Source organism: Arvicanthis niloticus, unplaced genomic scaffold (genome assembly GCF_011762505.2).
Source record: "Arvicanthis niloticus isolate mArvNil1 unplaced genomic scaffold, mArvNil1.pat.X pat_scaffold_433_arrow_ctg1, whole genome shotgun sequence".
NCBI classification, from domain to species: Eukaryota; Metazoa; Chordata; class Mammalia; order Rodentia; family Muridae; genus Arvicanthis; species Arvicanthis niloticus.
This window is the reverse complement of record NW_023046072.1, coordinates 1-16,586: the sequence shown is the minus strand read 5'-3', so window position 1 is coordinate 16,586 and position 16,586 is coordinate 1. Positions and strand designations below refer to the sequence as shown.

Below are 16,586 nucleotides of genomic sequence, written 5' to 3'. Positions count from 1 at the left end.
TAGCTGATTTCCTTTATGTCTTGATCCTCACATATTTTCTTGCTTGATTTTCAAAATAATATATTTAAGAAATATTTTCATGCGTCATATTTTTATAATATTCTCCCCTTCCCATGGCTCCTCTCCCCTCACTACTCACTGAAATTCAAGTTTTCACCCCCATCTCCCTGAAAAACTGCAAAATACGACCAAAAAGCATAAAATTATGAACATTATTTTGTGTTGGCTAACTATTACTTAGCATAACACCTGTCTAGAACTTGATTGATATACCCAGTGTCTTTCTATTAAGGGAAACAAAAAACAAACAAAAACAAACAAAACCCCTGGATTTCAGTATCAGATTTGAAAATGTTTCTTTAATGATTTTGACAAGTATATTTTTTTGTGCCTTTATTTGGGTTTCTTTTTCTATCCCCATAGATTCCATGCTTTTGTAGTGCTCTATGGCTCTGTTCTTAAATTTTACCAGATTTATCATTTTCTTTATTTTTTTGACTTAGTGATCTACTTCTACCTTATAGTCAATACAAATACTTATACTTGATTCATTTGATTGTTGTGGTTTCATATTCCATGTTTTGGTTGGTTTGTTCAATTCTGTAGTTTGCATTTTATTCCATTTAAATTTTCTTCAGCAATTATGTTTTTTTAATTAACTAATTAATTAAAATATATTTTGTGTCCTTAATTGTTTTACTTAGTTCCTTAACTGTTTGTATTTTTGGAGTCAACAATCAGCGTTAGTATCCTATTTGAATTCTTTGACCATATTTATAATTTCTGTTTTATCATTATTTGTCTTTGTTGTGATCTACATTATTTTTATAGTGATAAAGCAATTTCCTTTCCTTTTGTGACTATGTGCTGTTGTAGTTTCTCTTTGAGACATGTGCATGTTGAGTCAGACACTTGGTAGTGTCTTCTGTGATCTACATTTTTAACACCTTTGTTATGTGGTTGTTGGGGCTCTGCTGTTTTCTTGAATGTATCATGTTTTTGAGAAACCAGATTGTGCTTAATGTTCAGACTCAATGCTAATGTGCAACTGTCATATCAGAAGTAGTTTTAGTTCTAGTTGAATCTGGGCAAGGTTCAGCTTCTTAGCTCGATAATGAACCTAATGGTGCTATCAAGTTCTTAGTATAGATCTTCACAGTTTCTGGAGGTATTTGTGTTTTCATCAGCTCACCAGGAAAAGAACCATGGAAGTGGTAGGTGCAGGCATTGTCTGGATGTCATGTGTTGTAAGCTGTAGCCAGTGGAGAGGGAGTGCTGTTTTTATAAAACCAGATAGACAACTTCTAACAAACAATACGTAAACTTGCCCTCTGATTTCAAATACATATGGATACAGCCATTCACTTATATGTGCACACTCATATTAACATACAAACATACACATGTATGTCCCAACACAAATAATAAAAACAACATAAATAATAACAATGTGTGTGATAATTTATTGCAGATAAACTAGGGATATATATATATATATATATATATATATATATATATATATATATAATTTTACGTCTCTGTGGGAAGCAATGGCAAGGCCTTACTCTTGGCAAACACTCATCCTTGGCTCTCCTATCTACTATATTCTTCTTTCTGCTCACCTTCCATGATTCACTTGTCAGTTCTCAGAACTTCAAACAAGGCCTCATAGCAACCCACCTTAGTAACCCTTCCTCCTGATCTCTAGATTTAGACAACATCCTGCTAGATAGATGGTTTTAGAACCCCTGGTAACAGTAAGGCTTTGTAAGAATAACTTAGGCCCCACAGTTGCAGCTAGCTTCTTCCACCTACAAAGCCCTCTTTCCTTTTCTACCCCTCCCCATATCCTGTTTTCAGAGTATATAACCTGTGTGAACAATAAAATCTTTGCCAGCTTGATCAGACTTCTTGAGTTGCTGTGTTTTTTTTTTTCCTTGTGCATCTCAGTCCTTTCCACAGGGTCTAAGGGTCCCACAAGATTGTTCAGCTGGCCTGGACACATCTCAAATGATATTCCTCTTCTCAGTTACCCCTCAAACCTCCAGCCCATATTTTTCCTCTCCCCGATCCCCTTTCCCTCTATGAGGGTGCTCTACCACCCACCTACCCTCTTCAACTCTACCGCTCCAGCATTCCCCTATGCTGGGGTATCAAACCTCCACAGGAACAAGGGTCTCCACTCTCACTGATGTCAGACAAGGCCATCCTGTGCTACATATATATCTTGATCCATGCATCCCACCCTGTACACTTTTTGGTTGGTTGTCTACTCTCTGGGAGCCCTGGGCAGTCCAGCCAGCCAACATTGTTCTTCCTATGGTGTTGTACTCTTCCTCTGCTCCTCCAGTTTTTCTGCCAGCTCCCCCAACAGGGTCCCTGAACTCAGTCTGATGGTTGGCTCCAAGCATCCACATCTACATTGGTTATTTGTTTGAAGAACCTCCCAGGGAATAGCCAGACAAGGTTCCTGTTAGCAATTGCCTCTTGACAACAGCAACAGTGTCCAGGGTTTGGTGTCTGCAGACAGGATGGATTTTCAGGTGGTACAGTCCTTGGATAGCACTTCCTTTGGTCTCTGCTCCATTTTTTGTCCCTGCCTTTTCTTTAGACAGGAAAAAATTTGAATTAAAAATTTTGAGATGGGTGGGTGGTCCCATCTCTAGACTGGGATCCATACTTATCTTTGCGAGGTGGTCTCTACAGGTTCCTGCTCCCCTTCACAGTGCATTTCAGCTAAAGTCATCCTATTGGGTTCTGGGGTCCTCTTGCTACCCTGGCATCTGGGACCCTCTAGTGGCTTCTCCCAGTTCCTTATCCCCCACTTCTACATTTTTTTTGATTTCTTGACCCTCTGTACATCTTTCCTGTCCCCATAGTACCTGACACTGCCCCCCCTTATCTTCGCTGTCCTCTCTTCCTCCCAGGTCCTCCCTCTCTCAACCTCCTATGATTATCCTGTTCTACACTTAATGCAAGACTGAAGCATCCACATCCTGGTCTTCATTCCTTCTAAGCTCCATATGGTCTGTGGGTTGTATCATAGGCATTGTGAGCTTTTGCGGTAATATCCACTTATCAGTGAGTACATACCCTGTTTGTTCTTTTGTGCCTGAGTTACCTCATTCAGGATAATATTTTCTACTTCCATTCATTTGTCTGCAAATTTCATGAAGTCATTGTTTTTAATAGCTGAAGTAGTACTCCATTGTGTAAATGTACCACATGTTCTGTATACATTCTTCTGTTGAGGGACATCTGTGTTGTTTCCAGCTTCTGGCTATAATAAATAAGGCTATTATAAACAAGGAGTTACACTCCAGAGAACCAAATAACCCCATTAAAAGTGGGTACAGAGCTAAACAAAGAATTTTCAACTGAGGAATTTTATATAGCTGAGAAGCACTTAAAGAAATGTTCAACATCCTTAGTCATCTGGGAAATTCAAACCAAACCAACCCTGAAATTCCAACTCATACCAATCAGAATTGCTAAGATCAAAAACACAGGTGACAGCAGAAGCTGGTGAAGATGTGGAGAAAGAGGAACACTCATCCATCATTAGTGGGACTGCAAGCTGTTAAATCACCTTGGAAATCAATCTGGCAGTTCCTGAGAAAACTGGAAGTAGTTCTACCTGAAGACACAACTATACCACTCCTGGGCATATACACAAAAGATGCTCCAACATATAACAAGGACACATCTCCACTAACTTTCCCTACTAACGTAAGAAGGATAACAGTTTTGTTGTGTGTTGCCCTGATGCTGTTGTATTCTGATGATGATACTTCTTCCTCAAGTGAGGTTGACCCTTATGAGCAGTTGATGACAAATTCAGGTGATCTAATGTGAACCTTCTCCCTATTCTAACTGTTCGATAAAGGCTAGAGCCTGTGACTGGGCACTGGATGGGATAGGAGGTATGAGAGTTTTGGAGGTGAGAGAGAAGAACAAGAAAGGAAATAGGGAGGACAGAAGAAAATGAAGAAGAAACCAAAATGGAACAGAGCCACAAGGCCAGCAGAAACTGCAAGTAGCAAAGGGTCTAAGAGCTGAGGGATAACTTAATATTTATAGTGCTAGATCTGGCCAATCTTGGCACATTGCTTGTAAATATAACAGCTGCATTGTATGTTTTTTATACAGGCTTATTGGTTTGAAAATTCATGCAAAAATTGGTGTTCCCTACATAGGGCTTTAAAACCAACTAACTTGAGAAACACACCCCCCACGTCCTGAATATAAACAGCTAGCTCTTCAATCTAAAGCTTTAGCAGTGTGTTAAGTAAATGCTAAGAGGGTCTAAGTGGTTCACAGAGAGTTCCTGAGAAGCTCCCTCCCCAACCTTCAAGCATCCAGGGGCAGCACCCCAGCCCAAACTGGGACTTAGGCATCACCAGTGTCAACACAGTTGGGGTTCCTGGGCCTAATATAGGAACAAGGACCCCTGGGAGCAACTCCCTGTGAAATATCCTTCACAGCTGAAACAAACAAACAAACAAACAAACAAACAAACAGCAGTTAACTTTTCACAGCAGGCTGGTCCAGTCATCTCTGCCCAAGTGAGCCATTCCACACTAGCTTTGCAGTGTCCACCATGTTAAATAGGACACAGGACAGCCACACCTGCTCTACCAACTGCCTGAGATTGCTAGATTGCCTTGTTTACTTATACCCACAACACTAATCAAGTCTTTAAGTTTTGAAAATTTGAATGCTGAAAGCAAAGAAATAATCAGATCATTGAAGGCAAAGTCAGCATCAACAGATGAGTGGATTAGATAAAAATTGATGTTAGATCTCATTCACCTGATACAACTTTAATAGAAGAAGGCAGACCACTGCAAGCAAGTCTAAATTAAATATAGAAATGAAGGAACTGATGGAATTTTAGGAAGTCAATACTTTGTAAGCAACTGGGGTTTTGAACATGGGCTACACAGGAATTCGGGGATTGCTTAGCCTGGTATGGTAAATTAATAGCCTGGAAATGATGTTGATTCAAGTTATATAAAGAGAAAGGGGATATATATATATATATATATATATATATATATATATATATATATATATGTATGTATATATGTATATCCAGAGATATATGTTATGTTTCCCTTTTCAGTTCTGATTTTAAATAATTTGAATACTGTCTCTGTGCCCTTAGGTTAGTCTGGCTAAGGGTTTATCTATCTTGTTGATTTTCTCAAAGAACCAGCTCCTTGTTTTCTTGATATTTTGTATAGTTCTTTCTGTTTCTACTTGGTTGATTTCAGCCCTGAGTTTGATTATTTCCTTCCATCTACTCCTCTTGGGTATATTCGCTTCTTTTTGTTCTAACACTTTCAGGTGTGCTGTCAAGTTGTTAGAGTATGCTCTTTCCAGTTTCTTTTTGTAGGCAGTCAGAGCTATGAGTTTTCCTCCTAGTATTGCTTTCATAGAGTCCCACAAGTTTTGGTATGATGTGTCCTCATTTTCATTAAATTCTAAAAAGTTTTTCATTTCTTTCTTCATTTCTTCCTTGACCAGGTCATCACAGAGTAGAGCACTGTTCAGTTTTTCATGTATATGTGGGCTTTCCATTGTTTTTGTCATTATTAAGACCAGCAAATCACACATTTACTTTATCAATAAACTAAACTACTAGCCAAATGAATTGACCTTGTTCAATTATCTACCTATTAATACACATCTGTCACATTACTGGTTTTTAAAGGTACCGTTAGGAATAAGTGGTTAATTAGATGTGTGATTGGGGATATTCATTTACTTCTGAATTATTTGATAGTGATTGCTCTAGGACTTATAGTCCTAATTGACAAGTGCAAGTATGTGAGTCAAACATGTTTACCTAAATTTATTTCTACTGAAACTCTCAATATTAAGTTTTCTTTGCTGCATTAAAATGGCACTAATCCTGTCATTGGGAAAAGTAGGCACCCAGCATTCTACAGTTATTATTAAAATAAAGCCTAGATCTCAATGGCAACAATACCTGTGAGTGTGGTCTGTGTCTCAAGTCATCTTCTTCCAGGACTCACTATTTTGTGCTTCTGATGTTTCAAATTCACAGTCACAGTCACCTGAGCAACTGGCTGTTTTGTCCTGAGTTTAAGTTCTTCAGCTACTGCATGTCAGGAAGTAAACATTCTCTAAGGACTCTCATTATTCTAGAAATATGCTCAGGAGTAAATAAACAATTATCAGTGTTAGTTCCCAACTGCCAAATTATTTTTCAAAAGATTCCTGTCATGCTCAACTTTTATATCCTAATAAAAATTTGAGTATGTGGATCATTGAAGAGCTGTATTAAAATTCCTATTCTAATCCAGCAGATGTGGGTTGTTCTGAGATCTGTACATTTCTTAGGAGCCTCTGAGTGACACCACAGACCCAATGGGGTAACCAGGATTTAGAGGAATAATGCCTTTCTTTACAAGTTATATGATAATTTTATAAGTTTAACATTATTAAATAATAAATCTACTCAGTGCTTGGCAGATCACATGAATATTATTAACAGGTTCTCCAAGAATCAAAACTTGCCATGCTTTGCTCCTATTTTAAGAATCCCAGGAGAACAACAGAATAGTCTAAATGAAGGGAACAGAGACACCACTGGGACTATAGAAACAGTTGAGTTAGTTCATGGCTGAATAGTTAGAACCTACACCAATGTAAATTCTCAAACTATCAAAAGTGTTTTGTAAGACTAAACTGTCATCTGTTCTAACCAATTTTCAAAATATCATATAAATTATATTTAAAAGAATTTAAAGTTTTCAAGGGATAATTTATTGAACATGTGGCAGCTTCCTTCAAGTGTTCTGCATATCCTGTATTTAAGATATGTTGGGCTCTTGTTTTACTTTTTACTTTTTATTTATTTTTACTAACACATTAAGATACCTATCTATCTATCTATATGTATATAGATAGATAGATATAGATACATTCAAATATGTTATTTTCATACAAGCACAATAAATTGGCCATAGATTTGCTTAAGCTCAGATTCATAGAGTTAAAAATGATCAAGAATATGTGGAGACATTAAAGTTCAACTATATGATGTGCTCATTTTACAAAGGTCATAATTTTAAGGCCCTCAGGGAACAGTTCTATAGCGCTGTAACAACTTTTGTTATTATTCTACTGTCCCTCTAAAGTCCTGAACAAACCTCGATATGAATGATCAAAAAGTTTGAGAATATTCTAATTGGAGAATAATCAAAATTTTAAGCCAGTCCTACCAAAATAACAAACAACAAACAAACAAACAAGCAAACAGAAATGAAACATCTTTCCCAGCTAGTGATTTTATTGAGCATGTGATATTTATAGAAATAAATTCAAATTTACACATATATATCACATATATAAACTGATTATATACCACAATTGTACTGATGTCAACATATGTGGAATTATGTTCTACTCTTGTTATGGATAATTTTCAGTAGAACATGGGACTTGTTTTTGTTCTAACACTATTGCATAGATTTTCATTGTTGAACCAGAAATGATCAAACTTAATTATCTGTAACTTTCTACAAGTCTTAACATCAAGAAAAACTAAGCATTAATTCAAGGATTTCTTTATGAACAGCATTTAATGAACTCAGAAATCAGTTACTCACACATTATCTCACTTGAACTTGTTTGCCATAGAAAGTCTACTTAATTGAAAACTTTAACACCCTTATGTAAAATAGATCAGAATGTCATTAGTATTCAACATAGCCTTTAAACATGCATACAAATGAATCTTAAAAGAAATCTGATTTACAAAATATACCCAATAAAATTTAATTTAAAAATAGATATAGTTCCTTGGAACAATAAAAAACCATTGTTAGACATAGATAGTATGTATGTCAGACTCTCTTTAAATATTTCATAGGGGGATGAGGAAACTATTATAGATTTAATAACTTCTAGGCATAATTCTAGGACCTGTGCAAAAAATAATTCATAAGAACAAAAAATTCTGTTTGGCTATGTTAGTTGCAATCAATTTGGCTAAAATATGGAAGTATAAACTAAATCACCAATGGATAAAACGCAAGAATACTAGATCAGTCACAAGGTCATTACATACAGTTTTCTGTATATAGATTTAAAATGACAATCAGGAGTCTAGAGTAATGCTCTAAAAAAGGGAGGTAATTAATATACTGAATAATATACTGAATAATAGGCCCAGAAAGTAGACTTTTCCAGGTAGTTTTCAACTAAAAGTTACAGGGTTCAGTGTTCTAAATCTCATGTTTTTTCACAGACGGCCAAGATTAGCGCAACTTTTAGAAATACATCCTTAACATCAAAAATTACAAAATGTATATTTTTTAACCAACAGTATAGTCAAACTGATATAAAGTTGATGTGATTGACAGAACAAGGTAAATATGTTGATGACATCCTCATTTCTTTACTTTTGACTCTATGATGAATATGTGACAATTTTTAGAAGAAATAGGAATGGATGATTATAGATATGAGATAAAATGTAAATGAAATGAATAAATGATTGAAATATTAAATGAATTAATTGAATAATAGAAATTCAAATAATGTATCAGCTGATGACTATATTCTAATAAATAAATCCCATTATTTCAGTTTACATGAACGATTTTCTTTCTAATATTTTCTTCAGGGCAATACTGACATCCTTATTCCTCAGACTGTAGATCAAAGGGTTCAGCATGGGCACAACAATGGTATAAAACACAGAGGACACTTTCCCTTGGTCCATGGAGCTGACTGATGATGGCTGCAGGTACATAAATGCAAAGATCCAAAGAAGACAGCAACAGCCAAGATGTGGGAGCTGCAGGTACTGAAGGCTTTGGACCTGCCTTCAGTAGAACGAATGTGTAGGATGCTGGCAATGATGAAGATATAAGAGGTAAGAATAGTCAAGGTTGGAACAACAATGTTAAATGTACCAAAGCATAAAATTAACAATTCATTAACATAAGTACTAGAGCGAGCAAGCTCCAGCAGGGGAAGAAGATCACAGAAATAGTGGTTGATCACATTTAAGTTACAAAATTGTATTTTGATCATGAAGCCTGTGTGAGCTGATGCACAAATCACACCAATAATATAGACTCCAGAGATCAAGGAAACGTAAATCTGATAGGACATGGTTACATTGTAAAGCAAGGGGTTACAGATGGCAACATACCGATCATATGCCATTGCCGCTAACATATGACACTCTGCAATAGCAAAAATGAGAAAGAAGTAGAGCTGAGTCATGCATCCAGTGTAGGAGATGATATTCTTCTCTATTACAAAGTTCACCAGCATTTTGGGGGTAATGACGGTGGAATGGCAGAGATCAATAAAGGAAAAACTACTGAGGAAATAGTACATGGGTGTGTGCAGGTGAGAACTGAGCCTAATCAGTGTGATCATGCCCAGATTTCCCACTACAGTGACCACATAGATTCCTAGGAAGAGGAGAAATAGAGGCATCTGGAGTTCTGGTTTCTTTGAAAGCCCAGTCAGAATGAACTCAGGTAACATGCAATAGTTTCCTGTTGCCATATCCTCTGTTCAAATACCTGTTCAAAGAAAAGAGAAATATATATATATATATGAATTTATTATTATTTTAATTGAAGAAGAATTCTGCATGTATATACCTATTCTTAATTTAATATGTAATTGACATTATTTTTTAAAATATAATTCATAATGCATGGTATATAAAATACTGCCCGTGAACACTTTGGCCATTTTTTATGTTATTTTATGTTTTTTTATAAAATTATTGGATATTTCATTTATTTATAATACAGTGTCATCTGCTTTCCCTATTTCCCCTTTGTAGAACTCCCTATCCCATCCCCCCTCCTCTGTTATGCTTTTATACCATTTTAATTACATGTGCTTTGGCCATTTAAGGAGCTAAACACCAATGTATTGACTTGAAGCTTGCATGTCTTCTGTGAGAAGTAAATCTCATAATATCCTAAAGTGACATAGAATCTGTCAAGGGAGAAAAGTGATCAATAGTTCCATCCAGCTACAAATCCTATGACCTATAACAAGTAAAAGTGTGGGAAAATGTCCTCAAGAGTGTAAAATGGCACTAAAACCATGGTGGTAACTAACTACTATCTAATTGGACTTAAGACCTTCTCAATACTAGGCCTGGTAGTATAAACTTAACTTACTTCTTCCTCATGAAATTACAGACCTTAAAGGAGTATCTGCTAACTGTCACCTTTTTAAAACCAGTATAATTTGTAAATATATTTGAAATACCTGTTTTTGCATCTGCAGGTAGGATTAACTATCTAACCTCATCAAACAAGGCTCTTTTTCTAGCAGTTGGAGACCATTACTAAAATTCACAACTGATCAAAAGTCACGTAACTGAGTTTTGAAGCCCCACTTGATACATCTATAACATGCTATCTACACCTGATGCTCAGGGCACATAACAAAATAGGTTGCAAAGATTAGAAGAAGCAGAGGACCAGGAAGTCTGTGGTCAGAGACTATCATGTATAATGACAGGAAAACTACACCCATAAAATATCAACTTGTGTTTGCCTAAACAAGATCAGCACAATGACAACACAAGTAGACATGCCAACAGGATTGGCTAATCTCATAAGGCTTTACCCCTAGATCAATAGTTACAGGCAATTAATGGCTGATGAGACAGAGAGAATCAGTCTTCTACAGGGTTAAGCTCTCAGATATGTTTTCTGATGTATGCATGTATGCGTGTATACATACATGACTGTATGTGTATATTGTGTACACCAATACACAAACATACATACACACGTACATGTGTCATGAACTTTAAAGGAACTTCAGGCAGGGGAAGACTTGAAAGAAAGTGATGTAGGTGGAAATGTTATAAACATAGAACTCTTGTAAAAAAAAAAAAAAACCAAACATTTTAAATTAAAAATAAAAAGAAAGCTATGTTTGCACTTGGAAATCTAAGTACGTCAGAGTTGTGTCAATGAGTAAAAGTGACTGACAATCTGAAAGTAAACTTCTTCTGAAAGCAATAGCTTAAATGTCCCAAAACCCCCAGTCGTGAGCCGAGTTTATTTTACAAACATTTCATTTTCATATAATTTTTTCAAAGGCATGTTTTACATAAAGTTATTAGACACTGTTTATTAACTAAAATTCCACCTTTTCATTTTCATACATGTAAAAATATGCTCTTGCTAATTTTTACCTTCCATTCCTATAACTACTTCCATCATCTATATAATATTTTTTCATTTTTGTGTTTCTGTTTTGTTCTTTGTGCTACCCAATAAGTTTAACCAAAGCTGTGTGTGATGACCATGATTCTGAACTATCCACCAGAGTGTGGAAAGTTCACCAGTGAGTTCACAAACTCAAGACAGTATCTGTTCATCTCTCACATACTTTCAGTAGACTTTAGCTCACAGTGAGGGATAGAGAGCTTCGGTAGGGGCAGCTACTTGCCCAGAACTGACTGTTGTCTGAGCCAGTCTTGCGTAAGCCTAGTAGACAACCCGATTTGCTGTGAGTTCCAGAATGGAATAGTAGTGCCATGTCCCAGACATGATGCTTGATATTTAATATTATTAAAATTAAACAACACATGTAACAGCAGTCATAAAATAGACTGAAGAGATTAATCTACAATTAGACCATCCATTGCTCTGGGCCTGATTCTTGAGAATATCAGAATCAATCATAGTTAATTGACCAGACACAAGTCAAAGTATCTGTTTTTTTACCCCAGTCAGTCATTTAATAGTGATATGCTTTTGGTTGTTGTTACTGGTTTTACCTTGACTTAATAACTGTATAAAATAAATCATTGCTAAACTCTTCATAAAACGTCTAGCTTTGATAAATTAAGAGGAAACAAATAATTCATGAGTGAGTTTGTTACTAATATTCTACCAAATTTAAACAAGTTATCAATATAAATTTAATTATTTGTGAATTATCATGGTATACAAAGAAGAAATATATACTGAGGAAACATAGACTCTTGAGTATTATAATCTTTTATATTAAACACTAAGTATTGTACTAACTGTGCCTACCAAAGCAAATTTCTAAGTGTGTTAAATTAGGTGTGTTATTAAAAGCATAAAATATTTTAAATCTAAATTTTATTACTAACACAAAAAAGTAAGTCTGAGGAAAACTTGTAGAATCTAAAATGTAGGCAAAGGACAAAAGATGAGGCTTAAAGACCTGAAAGAAAATACTCAACAAATTACTTGATGTCTAAAAATAGTTTGTTTCTGTATAAAGAAAATTCACAAACACATTTACCAATAAAACTAAAGAAAGACAAAACTAAGTATTAACATTGAGAATTTTTTTGCAAAGGAAAATAAAATTACCAACTGAAGGTATGATCAAACACATATTCTAAAATGTAATAAGATATACATTTTTTTTAAAAGTTAAGCCAACTAATCAGGTTACCAAAAATATACATATAGTCCATAGAAAAGATCATTATCACTGTCCAACATTCAATTAAAAAAACACAGTCTTCACACACCTCTGTTACAATGGGTTTATTAAGTTGTGAAAGTGGCAGTTGTTGGGAAGGAGTAGTCAGACAGCATGCATACCTTCTGTACAGTGTGAATCTGCTTCCCTACTTTAGAAAATAACTTAAAATTTACTCTAAATTTAAGAATATATTCACACAGCAAATAAACAGTCTATACCACAAGTTTTATCCAGGAAAAATATCAGCAATCTTCTGTAGGGATATCTGTACCAGAATGCGCATGGCAGATTTATTCGTGACAACCTTGAATCACTCATAATCTATGTGTTCAACAAACACAACTGGTACTTTGTGTGCATCTTTATATCTTAATATTGCTTGTGTGTTTATGTAATAATGCTCCCACTGAGGTCAGAGAACAATTGGACAGCTTGTTTCTTTCTTAACATCACACTGATCCTGTGGCTTGAATTAGTATTGTCAGCTTGGTGCCAGTGTCTTAACCAGATGACAAACTTTCCAACTCACATGTGGGATGGCATCTCCAGCCCTATTCTAGCCTCTGATCAGTCATGAACACAGTGCGTGTACCTACATGAAGGCAACACACCCATAAAGATGAAATTAAAAAATACATAAAAATTAAAAAAATAATTATAGAAGACAAGCAAACATTCATAATAATGTTGTAAAATGAAGCTACAAAACTAGAAGGAAGTCTGAGTAGGATACAACTTTGAATGGCTTCCCAATCTAATTAAATTATATATATATATATATATATATATATATATATATATATAATTTTAAACAGGAGTTTTTTATATTTATTTATCACTGTAGAACCTTAAAGATTATTTTTGCATGTAAAGCAAAATTTTGTCCTTAATAATCATAGGCACAAGTTAAAAATATTAGAGAGTCCATCTGTTACTTTTTCTTGTAGAGTTTGAACAGAGTCATTTAAGTGAAGCTGTAATTTAGATGTCATTGCAGAAGAGAAGCTTAGTGGGCATTGCCATTAAAACTCTCCAGTGTGTCTTTTAATTATTCTTTATAATAAGAATTATGGTCATTCTGGCTGAGAACACAGGTTCAGAATTTTTGTGCAGTTAAACTTATGTAATTTTCATCTGTTAATTAAACCAGAGTTGAGTAATACCTCTAATTTATGATACAGTATTGCGCTTGTAGCTAACAGATATAAGACATTATAAAATCAGAAATCACAATGGTCAAATTGTCTCTTATTTTTTAAAGCAATTACAAATGTATAATCAGTGTCATTCTTTGTTGTCTAAAACATATTTTGCTGTTAAATTTACTTAAAGTCATCAAGAAAACATTCCTCAATTCATAGTAAGCAACAGAACCTTCAGGAACTGGGAAAGTGGTTGTAGAGTTTATGAACTTTAAGAAAATTTTGTGAATAATTGAATAACTGCAAGTATTGAGGAATATTTCCCTGACTAAGCAAGTGATTCTTCTAGATTTGTGCCCTTTAATTCCAGTTTCAGATGAATACTCACCTTTCTTTCTGAAAGTCTTAGCACCAAATTTTACTTGTCACTTGCAAAATCACAAATGCTGATACTAGAAATCACAGGTATCAGCATCCTATAAACTTCAGTGATAACAGATAGGACAACTTTTAATCACAGTTCAGCATCCCTAAAGTAGCATATATATTCATGTTTCATTCTCATTTGAGTGATTTCTCTTATGGTTCAAAGTTTTTTTCCTGAATTTGTAAGTCTCAGCTATCAAAACATAAAATAGTACTCTCCAAGGATTTCTGATTCTCAGGAAGCAGACTCATGAGAATTGAACTAGTTGCCAATGTGATTTCCCAGTAGCCTAATTTTTTCCCTTTTTAATAATAATTATTTTTATTTTTTAAAGTTATAATGCAATTAGTTCATTTATTCCTTCCTGTTCCTTATTCAATCTCTCCTAACCAGCCCCCTTCTGTCTCTTAAATTAATGGTCTCTCTTCCATAGAATTTATTTTCATTGTTTGATAATTTTATACCTTCATATACTATTATTAAATCCACCCCTATTTTCTGGTGCCCCTACAACATTTACCATCCCAATTTATGTTTTTTTCATTTAAAATAATTTTTAAATTTATTTTTAATTTTAAGGCATTTTAACTAAAATATAATTACTTCATGCATCATAACCCCATTTTTTCTTTCCCTCTAGTCTATCCCAAGTCCCATCACTACAACTATTTCTATGATCCTGTCCCATTCAGGAAATGAACAAAAATGTGGTAGAACTGCCAAGCTCTTGTGCTGTTTAAGGCTTATTGTAAATATAAAGGCTGTTTGTATCTTTTATCCAGGAACTAAACGGTCAAATATGGTATAGAAACCCTGGGTCAAGATTAAAATTTTCTATAACACCTGTAACCACGGCTCAAGGAACATAAAAGAAGAAAGTGCAGAATAAGTGTAAGAACGAGAGGACCACAAAGTCAGGTGTGAAACAAACTTTCCTAGCAACAATATCATGAACAAAGCCAGAACATAGCAAAAATCAATAGAAATATTACTGCAGAATGGGGGATATCTTATAGGGTCCCATCTCTAGACAAATAGCTATAGGCAGCTAATGAATTCTGGGACAGGGAGAATTAGCCTGTCTTAGGCCTGAGCCTCTTAATTGGTTATCCAATACAAAATGGTCAGCCCTGAAACCACATACACAGGAGAAAAAAATCAAATTCAAAATTTCTTTTCTCTATTTTACATATATATGTATGTAACTATAGTAAAAAAAAAAAAAGAAAAACTGATGAAATATTTCTATCATCAAAAACTTGTAGATTACAGGCAAAGATTTGTACATAGTCACTTTTTTAGAAGTGTCTAGCCATTGTTAGTCCTATGATGAACAGATTTGAACATGTAAACATACCAAGACCAGTTATATGTTATTTATATTAGGACTAGAGAATTTAAAATAATAAGCCAGTAGTTCCATTGAGCAAAATGTTTGCTTTTTTTGTTTTTCTATATAAAAATCTTTGATTTCTATACCTTATTGAGAACTCTTTTCTACTTTTTCTAATTATGTTCACAAGTTTGTTTGCCAAAACACTGTCCTCCTGCATCAGATTCCAAGGTTTGTTTCTAGGCATTCTTGACATATTTGTCACCTCATCTAAATTTTATGTATTTGATAACCATAAAATTATCATTGGAGAATGATGTAAACTTAACATGGGGTCACTTAATAATCTAATGCTTTTCCCAGAGACAGGAAAAACATAATGGCTGTGTTGGTCTACAGAGAGTATCTCTCTCTCTCTTTCTCTTGTATATATCTCTATCTTGATCTCAATCTCTATCTCTATCATCTCTCTCTCTCTCTCTCTCTCTCTCTCTCTCTATATATATATATATATATATATATATATATATAAATCTATATCTATCATATATATAATTCTTAGTACATAAATGCTATAGTATATTATAATTTTTATATATCATATATATGCGTATATATATAATTGTTGAAGTTCTGATTTGGTTGCCTAAGTAGAGAGAGAGAAAGTGTAAGATGAAAAACAAACAAGCAAGAGGTGCTCTTATGAGACTGGATAACTCACTTAATATGATGCTTTCCAGATCCATCCTTTTCTGAAAATATCATTATTTTGTTCATTTTTACACTAGAATAAGATACCATTGCCATTGAAGAGGTACTGCTGGTCATATCAAAGTTATATTTTTAGCTTTTTGAGAAACCTCCTAATGAATTTAAGCAATGGGTCTACTGGCTTCTAACTAGTAGTGAATAAGCCTTCCTGTTTTGCCACACATTAGGAAGTATTGTTAACTATTTTCTTTTAAGATTCATTTATTTATTCATTTGTTTGTTTTTTGTGTGTGTGTCAATATTTTTTACTTGTATATATATATGAACCACATTCAATCTTAGTGCATAAAGAGACCAGGAGAGGGTTTTTGAATCCTTTAAACTAAAGCTTACTTCAGTTGTTTAGAACATGAGGATTTAAATGGGGGATGTATAAATATACCAGCTGGCAAAAACAAAACAATCCCACAAAGAAGAA

The 16,586-nt window shown here is 34.4% G+C and overlaps 1 pseudogene; it reads right to left on the bottom strand.

Moving 5' to 3' along the window:
• Positions 1-8,595: 8,595 nt before the first annotated feature.
• Positions 8,596-14,152, bottom strand: LOC117702090 (olfactory receptor 8G1-like; annotated as a pseudogene).
• Between the last annotated feature and the right edge of the window lie 2,434 nt (positions 14,153-16,586).